Here is an 11,008-nt window from a genome sequence, read left to right as displayed (position 1 = left end):
CATACCCAAATTCAAATTCCAGATCTCCTCCATCAATTCGTCTCTCCTGAGATCGCCTCTCGCAACCAGATTCAAATTCCAAATTCAAATTCAAATACATTGTAAGTATTCAAATTCATCTCCAGAATTCAAAATAGTTTTTGAATTATATGTTTTCTGATTGATTGATTGAAGTTGTTTGACGAACTTCACTGATATGCTGAATTTGCATTCTAAATCTGTTTGACAATGAATTCTAATATTCTAATCCGACAAATATACTAAAAAAATTATATTAAAACATTATATGAGTGTTTTAATATTTAAAACACCTATGCACAAAAAACTTCGGCATAAGTGCTGAAGTTTTTTTGTTATTATTTAAAAGCTGAAGTTTTCCTATTACACTGGGTAAAAAAAAATAAAACATTAATTAAAATTTCATATTCCGAAGTTTTTTAGTTAATCTGTAAAAATTTCGGCTAATGGAGCTGAAGTTTTTTTCCTGCACTATGTATTTTATTATCATTTTTTGGAAAAACTTCATACCAAAAAAATAAAACATCAATTAAAATTTTATAATGCACAAAAAACTTCGGCATAAGTGCTGAAGTTTTATTCAAACAATTAAGAAAATACTTTTGTATGATTAATATTTGAATTGAGTACAGTTAGTTTAAGTTTGAAAACATAACATAAATTTTTGAAAATGCGGTCCAATTTAGAAAGTAGAATGATAAAAAAATATTTGAATTTAAGATGAGAAAGTTATTTAATTTTTATCTATATTATATTAGAATGAGTGTGATAGAAATATATATTAAATTCGAACAAGCTAATAAAAATTCACATGACAATGTAATAATATTAGGAATTGAATAATATAATATCAAAAATAAAGACTAAATAGAGAAAAAAATAAAAATTCAGATTTTTTATCATAGAGAAAAGGGGTAAAACTAATTTAAATTTGAGATAAGAAAGTCTTTTATATTGTGATAAAAAAAGTCATAATATGGGTAAGTCCACGTAACTCAAGTCTAATATACAAAATCAAAAACTAAAAATATTGAATAATAAAAATAAATTAGAGATAATGTGAGGATATTTATAAATCATGAGTTTAGAAAATAAAATAAAGTAAATATATAATAGTTAAAAATATTATTAAAATTTAAATAATTTAAAATTTTCAAGCAATATTTTTAAATCAAAATAAATATTTATTTTATGGTTAAAAAATTATATATTTATCTATATTATATTAAAGAATAGTAGTTGATAATGATATTAAATAAAATTACAAGTTAATGAAAAGCCACATAAAACATAGTAAGACTATATATCAGATTAAAAAATAGCTAAATTACGTTAAATTACTAAAAAAATACTATTCAAAATGAAAGGGAAAAACTACTTGAATGTGAGATTAGAGTTCTTAAAACTATGATGAGAATACTCAAACTATGGATAATACCACAAAATTGAAGTCTTATTTATGAAAAATAAAATAAAAAATAAAAAATAAATTTCTATATAGGCAATTATACTATAAAAATTAAAAATAAATTTCTATCTTAAAACTAAAAGAGAAAGAAAATTTACATAAGTAAATAATATGATAGTGAAAATATTGCAACAACATTCAGCTATAATGTGTTCAAAATAATTATAAAATATTTTTTTATGATTAAAATAAAATTTTAATATAGGTAATTTTACTAATAAAAATTAAAAACTAAATTTGCATCTTAAAGCTAAAAAGAAAGAAAATTTAACTGCAGCTAATACAAAAATAATTATAAGAGAACTCAATACATTTGGAACATAATAATCAAATAAATTAATTCAAAGTTACAATTTAAAATAAAATATGATATTATTTTGGTTATAGGTGAAATAGTAATATAAAAACTAATTAAAATATTGTAGTAGAGAAAAAAGTGTATAAAAAATAGAGGTAGTGTAAGGATACTTATACTTTAAATTAAATAAAAATAAATAAATAAAATAATTAAAATATATTTTAAAATATTACTTATAAATTTAAATGATTAAAAAATTTCGAATAAGAGGTTACAAGCATAAAAATATACCAAATTTCAAGAATAAAACATTTATATTTATTAAGGACTATTAAAGGATAATAAGCAAGACATTAATTTAATTATTAAGCTAATAAAAACTTATATGATAGTATAATAATATTAATTAATAAATATACAATAAGTATAAGAAAAGAACAAAAAAAAAAAAAGAATTTACATAAAAATGATGTGATAAATAAGACATATTTGACTTTCAGTCAATCAGATAAAAACAAAGTGATAGTAAGAATTTTGTTAAAATAATATTATCTCATGTGCTCAAACAAGACAGATCACAACATGACATGTTTAGTATTCTTTAATATTGACAGCAAAATGAAATGCAAGTACTACAATTAAGGATTATGATAATACAAATATAAAAAAAAAAGATAGGTTATCTACTAGGAGATTTGAACAATAATTTCATATCCTTCTTCATAACTAATATCTAATATTATATAATTTTTATCTCAGAGGTATATATTTTAAGGTTATTCGCACATGATTCAAATAACCTACATCACAATTTGATATGGTTTTTGCCCGCGCATCGCGTGAGTACTAATACTAGTTTAATTAATAATTGTAGATTGTGGAATATTTTTTCATTTCACTAGTAATTATGAAAATTTCCCCTTTTTTTTCCGCATGGGCAACTAAAAAAACTTCTGTTTGTTGGCCCATAAGAGGCTTCATTTCCTCCTACAAACTTTTTTTGTCAAACTATATCTTTCCTTTTCTTCTAGAGGACTTCAGAGAAAGATGACTGGTCTTTTTGACATGCTAATATCAATATCAAAAAAAGCCACCAAGTGTAGCTTCTTCCAAGTTAGCACATCCAAGACTCTCGGACAAATCTGAGCCACTATTCTCCCCTTGTCCCCTTTGTTCGACCAGATTTTCGAGAAGATCCTCTTTGACATGAGCAAACCTTTCATTCTACTCCATGGCAGCCTTGTCTGCATGGCTCTTTACATCACCATTAACTTTGTCGTTTGTTCCTCCATTTCCCATTCTTAAGGCTGCAAGCTCTCTCCTCTCAACGCCCTGAGTTCTTCTGCAAAGGCTGCAGCATCCCAATCTTTATCTATATTTTCTGTTGTAGATCTCGAACTTGCATTGTTAAGGTCCCTAATAGCTTTGGGCAGATCCGGAGTACTTTTCCCAGACGAGGCATGCATTAGCCCTGACTTGCTCGAAAAAGAGCACTTGTAGAACAAAACGAAGGGATAGACTCTCGTTTTGCACAACATGCATACAAGCATCCACCGAGAGCTTCTTGTAGTCCATCATCTTACAAAATTCTCTGCCTCTCACTCTTGCTGATCCCAGGGTGCTCCTTAAGGTACATATCAATTGCGCCATAGATACCATCATGACCGGATCGAGGAAAATTGGATACCATCTCTGCTAGACCAATAAATGCTGACAAAGGGAGATTAGAATCTTTCGCAATTTTGGTAAGGCATACATATACTAGCTTTGCCACCATCAGTTTTGAAGCTTCTGATAAAATCCCTGGCTTTCGGATCTCCTGAATTTCATCTCCATCTTCTAGCTGAGGTTAGAATCCTTGTCTCGCATCATAAAAACTTCTAGTATTTTTTGGACGACATGGACATCATACATGGTTCCTTCCCCATTCGCGGCTCGAATCAAAAGATCATTTATAGAAGCCTCCTGCAATTGCTGCCCTGTTCTTTTAACTAGTTCAGCCTTTGCAATTTATCCAGAATCAAGTGAAATTGATGCTCTCAGCAGCTCTAACAAGAAACTAAAGGAGACACAACCTTTCTCAGAGGGCAACAACCATACAATCATATCCAATATTGCACGACATTTAGAGACATAATTTAACTGGAACACACCTTTATTAAACACCTTCTATAAGCATAAGCTTTCATAGCTTCTCCAATTACTTCAGAAGAAAGAATGCCTTTGTTTTTTATGGTGACAATTACCCGCTTATATAAATCTACTTCAAGCTCACTAGTCCTCACCCATCAATATTTTTGCACCAAATACCATTCAAATTAGGATCATTTCTGTTCTCCTTTGGAAGCCTTTTCGTATAGGACCAATCCACTCTCTTGGGTGCTATAGCATCAATGCAGTGGCTGATCAACTTTAGTTCTTCATACAAACGTGATGACTGAGACTTAGTAGCTTGAAGAACTTTTATTGAGTTTTTCCAGCTCCGGAAAATGCTCGAGTTCGGGAAAACATCAATCTTGTAAATAAGGTTTCCTTTTGTTGAAGTTTGGCAAAATGCCAAAGTCCCACATTGGTTGGGAGTTAAGTTTGGGGGGATTTTTCCCCTATAAAAGAAGGCCTAATGTTTAGGATTGAAACACACCTCTCATTTGCCTTCTCATCTGTTTAAGGCATTTGTATCTTCTCTCTTTAGTATTATTTCACTTGTATTTTTGGAGTGAAATAAAATATTGGTTGTGTCCGAGGAGTAGGCAAAATTAGCCGAACCTCGTAAATTCTGGTGTTCCCTTTTATTGTTGTTTTATTGTCTTATTTATTATTTGGTGGCTGTCATAATTTTTGGTATAGTAGTTGTGACTTATTCACACTATATACATTTGGCTTCCGCAACAATTGGTATCAGAGCCAAGGTACTGTCTAAGTATGCTCTGTGGTTGCAGCATAGTCTGATCTTCCACATCAGAAAAGATTTATCTTGGTAACTGAGTCAAGGTTCTGTCTGAGTATGCTCTGTAGTTGCAGCTTAGTCTGATCTTCTACATCAGAAAGGAAATAATCTTGATTTGTGTCGTCAGCTATTAAATAATATTTGTGTCAAATATGGGGGACAATAAACAAGAAGAATCTACATCAAGTGTCAACAATACGTCATCATTGGCATCTTCGCTTATGACAAGAATTGTGTCAAATGCGAAATTTGCGGTAGAAATTTTTGACGGGTCCGGACATTTTGGGATGTGGCAAGGCGAGGTTCTAGATGTCCTTTTTCAACAAGGGCTAGATCTGGCCATTGAAGAAAAGAAACCAGATGTTATTGGAGAAGAAGATTGGAGAATTATCAACCGTGTTGCTTGCGGTACCATTCGATCCTACCTTGCTAGAGAGCAGAAATATCCATACACAAAGGAAACTTCTGCAAGTAAATTATGGAAAGCACTGGAGGATAAATTTTTGAAGAAAAACAGTCAAAATAAATTGTACATGAAGAAGAGACTGTTTCACTTCACCTATGTTCCTGGTACCACGATGAATGAACATATCACCAGTTTCAATAAGTTGGTCACAGATTTGCAAAATATGGATACAACTTATGATGATGGTGACTTGGCCTTAATGTTGTTGGCGTCACTTCCTGATGAGTACGAGCACCTTGAAACTACTCTACTCCATGGAAATGACGAAATTTCTCTCAGAGAAGTTTGTTCAGCTTTGTACAGCTATGAACAAAGAAAGCGAGAAAAACAGAAGGGCGGAGAAGGAGAAGCACTGTTTGTGAGGGGTCGTCCTCAAAATCAAACGAGGACAAAGAAGGGAAGATCCAAGTCAAGATCCAGACCCAGTAAAGATGAATGTGCCTTTTGTCGAGAAAAAGGGCACTGGAAGAAAGACTGTCCGAAGTTGAAGAATAAGGCCAAACATAACAATGGAAAGGCTATTATGGATTCAAATGTAGCTGATTGTGATGATTCAGACTTCTCATTAGTTACAACAGAGTCATCAACATCATCAGACATATGGTTGATGGACTCGGCTTGTAGCTATCATATGTGTCCCAACAGGGACTGGTTCATGGAATTTCAAGAAGGAGAATATGGAGTCATCCACACAGCGGATAACAGCCCTCTTACCTCATATGGCATTGGTTCAATACGATTAAGGAACCATGATGGAATGATCAGAACATTGATAGATGTTCGATATGTACCGGATTTGAAGAAGAATCTCATCTCTGTGGGAGCCCTAGAATCAAAAGGGTTCAAAATCATTGCAGAAAATGGAGTGATGAGAGTATGCTCCGGTGCACTAGTGGTAATGAAGGCTAATCGGAAGAATAATAATATGTACCGCTATCGTGGCAGTACAGTTATTGGGACAGCGACAGTAACATCCAGTGACGACAAAGAGGCAGAAGCAACCAAGCTATGGCACATGCGCTTGGGACATGCTGGAGGAAAATCCTTGAAAACTCTATCAGATCAAGGATTGTTAAAAGGAGTAAAGGCTTGCAACTTGGAGTTTTGTGAGCATTGTGTTAAAGGGAAACAGACAAGGGTTAAATTTGGTACAGCGATCCATAATACTAAAGGCATTTTGGATTATGTACACTCTGATGTTTGGGGTCCTTCCAAAACACCTTCATTGGGTGGGAAGCACTATTTTGTAACCTTTGTTGATGATTTTTCCCGAAGAGTATGGGTGTATACAATGAAGAGCAAAGATGAAGTGTTGGGAATTTTTCTCAAATGGAAGACGATGGTGGAGAATCAGACAGGCAGGAGAATCAAGTGTATTCGCACAGACAATGGAGGTGAATACAAAAATGATCATTTCAATAAGGTCTGTGAAAATGATGGCATCATCCGACACTTCACTGTTAGACATACACCACAACAGAATGGAGTGGCAGAACGTATGAACCGGACCTTGCTGGAGAAGGTACGGTGTATGTTGTCCAATGCTGGCTTGGGCAAAGAATTTTGGGCTGAGGCAATTACATATGCATGCCACCTCATTAATCGTCTACCATCTGCTGCTATTGATGGCAAAACACCATTTGAAAAATGGTACGGAAAACCTGCTGTAGATTATAACTCTTTGCACGTGTTTGGCTCAACTGCATATTATCATGTGACAGAGTCAAAATTGGATCCAAGGGCAAAGAAGGCTATTTTTATGGGAATTACTTCTGGAGTCAAAGGATATCGCTTATGGTGTCCTATGACAAAGAAAGTAATATTCAGCAGAGATGTTACCTTTGATGAATTTGCTATGGTAAATAAGGTAACAGAAGATACCAAACAAAATGAAGGTGCTTCTAAGCAGGTGGAGTTTGAGGGAAAATTTATTTTTCCTACACAAGAAGCAGAGGAGGAAACAAATGAAGATTACCCTCTGGAAGGAGAGCCAGTAGAGGAGATTCCAACTCAGGAATCTCAACAACAACTTGAATCAATAGCAACCAGCAGGCCAAAAAGAACAATAACGAAACCTGTTCGTCTCATAGAGACGGTTGCTTGTGCAACCTCAATTGTAGCTGATGATGTTCCTACTACTTATAAAGACGCTGTCCAAAGTTCAGAAGAAGATAAGTGGAGGATTGCCATGAATGATGAAATACAGTCCCTTCATCAGAATCATACATGGAGATTGGCCAATCTCCCGAAGGGAAAGAAAGCAATTGGGTGCAAATGGGTATTTGCAAAGAAGGAAGGATTTCCTAACCAAGTAGATGTTCGCTACAAAGCAAGATTGGTGGCCAAAGGATATGCTCAAAAGGAGGGAATTGATTACAATGAAGTGTTTTCTCCAGTTGTAAAACATTCCTCCATTAGAATTATGTTGGCTTTGGTAGCACAATTGGATTTGGAACTAGTTCAGATGGATGTAAAAACTGCGTTTTTACATGGAAACTTGGAGGAGGAAATCTACATGACTCAGCCAGAAGGATTCAAAGTTGCTGGAAAAGAAAATATGGTGTGCAAACTTGAAAAATCGTTGTACGGATTGAAACAATCTTCTAGACAATGGTACAAGCGATTTGACGAGTTTATGTTGCGGCAAGGGTACAAGAGAAGCAAATACGATCATTGTGTGTATTTGCACAAGCTTAAAGATGGTTCCTTTGTATATCTTCTCCTATATGTTGATGATATGTTGATAGCTTCCAAGAATTTGGAAGAAATTGATAAGTTGAAGATTCAACTGAAGAAGGAGTTCGAGATGAAGGATTTGGGTGAGGCAAAGAAAATTCTTGGCATGGAGATAATTAGAGATAGACGTTCAAAGAAACTCTGTTTATCTCAAAAGGAATATTTGAAGAGAGTACTTCAACGTTTTGGCATAGATGACAAGACTAAGCCAGTTAGTACTCCACTTGCTTCCCATTTTAAGCTAAGTACTACTATGTCGCCAATGGATGAAGCTGAACGAGAGTATATGTCAAAGGTACCATACGCAAATGTTGTTGGTAGCTTGATGTATGCAATGGTTTGCACAAGGCCTGACATTTCACAAGCTGTTGGAGTTATTAGCAGATATATGCACAATCCAGGGAAGGAGCATTGGCAAGCTGTGAAGTGGATTCTACGGTATATTCATAATACTGTAGATGTCGGGTTAGTTTTTGAGCAGGAAGACAATCAGTCTGTAGTTGGATATTGTGACTCAGATTTTGCGGGTGATATGGACAAACGAAGATCAACTACTGGTTATGTGTTTACTTTTGCAAAGGCACCAGTTAGTTGGAAGTCTACTTTGCAGTCAACAGTTGCTTTGTCTACAACAGAGGCAGAATACATGGCTATTACAGATGCTGTGAAAGAGGCAATTTGGCTTCAAGGATTGCTAAAGGAGCTTGGTGTTGAACAAAAAGGTATCACAATTTTTTGTGATAGTCAAAGTGCTATTCAATTAGCGAAGAACCAAGTTTATCATGCAAGGACGAAGCACATTGATGTTCGGTATCATTTCGTACGCGAAATCATAGAAGAAGGTGGAGTCACGGTGAAGAAAATTCATACTACAGAGAATCCTGCTGATATGCTGACAAAGGTGGTGACTGCGGTCAAGTTTCAACATTGTTTGGATTTGATCAACATTGTTGAACACTGAAGATTGAAGATGAAGACACAACCAAAATTTGTTATTGAGAGAGAATTGAAAATGTGGAATTTTGCCAAGGTGGAGATTTGTTGAAGTTTGGCAAAATGCCAAAGTCCCACATTGGTTGGGAGTTAAGTTTGGGGGGATTTTTCCCCTATAAAAGAAGGCCTAATGTTTAGGATTGAAACACACCTCTCATTTGCCTTCTCATCTGTTTAAGGCATTTGTATCTTCTCTCTTTAGTATTATTTCACTTGTATTTTTGGAGTGAAATAAAATATTGGTTGTGTCCGAGGAGTAGGCAAAATTAGCCGAACCTCGTAAATTCTGGTGTTCCCTTTTATTGTTGTTTTATTGTCTTATTTATTATTTGGTGGCTGTCATAATTTTTGGTATAGTAGTTGTGACTTATTCACACTATATACATTTGGCTTCCGCAACAATTGGTATCAGAGCCAAGGTACTGTCTAAGTATGCTCTGTGGTTGCAGCATAGTCTGATCTTCCACATCAGAAAAGATTTATCTTGGTAACTGAGTAGCAACCAGCTTTTGCAAAGAGGTACTCTTGGACAGGACAAAACTTGTGCAAGTAAAACTTTACTTCTCCGACATTAACCGTGATGTCCGAGGCCAACTCAGAAGCAACATATCTGACATTGTTCCCATCTGACTGAAAGGTATCAGGCTTGGATCCAAGTTTCATGAACTTCATCTTGGCAACTCCAAGGATCTCTGTTTTCTTGTTGAACACTTGAGAAACTATACTTCCTTACTACTCAACTGACCACTGCCACGGAAAATAGGATGCATCTCGGTATCAGTCAAATTGGAACCCCCTAAATAGGAGACAACAAGCATCTATCTTTTATAGTTTTGCATAGCAGTTTTGCTAGAATCAGCACAAACAATTTTTTGGTATCAGAATTTTCTATTTTACTATTTCTTATCAAGGACAAACTAAAAAAAGCATCATATTTGAATTCATAGTTGATGTGCCTCAAATATTTATTATTGGATATTTGGCAACGATTTGAAGCATACTCGATGAGAAACATTTGTTCCTATATATAACAGATTGATATAGAGTACTCTTCTGCTAACTCCCTAGACCTACCTTTAAAGACGCCTGCTAGTATATGCGGAATACAGTGAGAGCCGCTTAAACTTGTTAGTATATTTTATTTAGATACTCGACCCCAGGCTTATTCCGATTGAGCATCTAAACACATCATAAAATGTTCATATTAGACACTTCTGTCTCAAACTTTGAAAAAGCTTCTGTCTGCTCGTGTTCGTCACCTGGATAAATTAACCACTTAAAATATATATCCCACCTCCTGTAATTATACACATCAAATATAAGCAGGTACTATAACAAACAAAAACAAGGCATGTCAGTTAAAAAAGAACCCAATCAATTAAAAACAAACTCCTATTCCGTTGAATACATTTGAAGGCTCTCCTCGTTAAATTGAAAATCATTTTTCCAATATCTCTGGTGGCAAGTGTCTAATTGGAACACTTTATTATGTGTTCAAGTGCTCAACTGGAACATCATTAGTTCGAGCACTGTGTAAATGGAAATAGTATGCTTCCAATTGCGATGATTGGAATCGCGCGCCAAATCTTTTGTTAGCAAATATTTATATGGAATTAAATATTCATAATCCTAATCATGCATGGTTAAGATGTGATTAATTAATTAAACGTAAACTTGATAATAGTACGGACATCATTATTCATCCAAGTTATAAGAACTTGGGGAAAATATTTATGGAGACAATATAGGAAACGGAAATAATCGGATTACAAAAATTATACCGTATTCTGAATCTACCTAGAGAAAATTTAAAACGGGCTTCTTTTGCGTATAAATAATTCGTGACGGGGGTGATCAAACTAGTTTACTTTAGCAGTGTTTAACAACAAGCTTAGTACAGTTAACTTGACCATATGAGGTTACACTTTAAAAAAATAATCAAAAAATATCAACAGTCCCTGATATGGATTAGTTCGGAGTTCAGTCACCCATCTAAATATGTGGAACAAAATAAAAACTTTAGAGAGTAATTATAAAATCCCGCACTACAGACAAAAACCAGTAAGAATATGACAAGAAAGA

The 11,008-nt window shown here is 34.3% G+C and overlaps 1 pseudogene; it reads right to left on the bottom strand.

The window, feature by feature from the left end:
• Window positions 1–2,864: 2,864 nt before the first annotated feature.
• On the bottom strand, window positions 2,865–9,598 carry LOC104235571 (phototropic-responsive NPH3 family protein NPY2-like; annotated as a pseudogene).
• Window positions 9,599–11,008: the final 1,410 nt, after the last annotated feature.

The sequence above is a fragment of the Nicotiana sylvestris genome, chromosome 3 (genome assembly GCF_000393655.2).
Source record: "Nicotiana sylvestris chromosome 3, ASM39365v2, whole genome shotgun sequence".
NCBI lineage: Eukaryota > Viridiplantae > Streptophyta > Magnoliopsida > Solanales > Solanaceae > Nicotiana > Nicotiana sylvestris.
The sequence above is the reverse complement of the archived record's forward strand: the minus strand, read 5'-3'. Positions and strand labels throughout refer to the sequence as shown.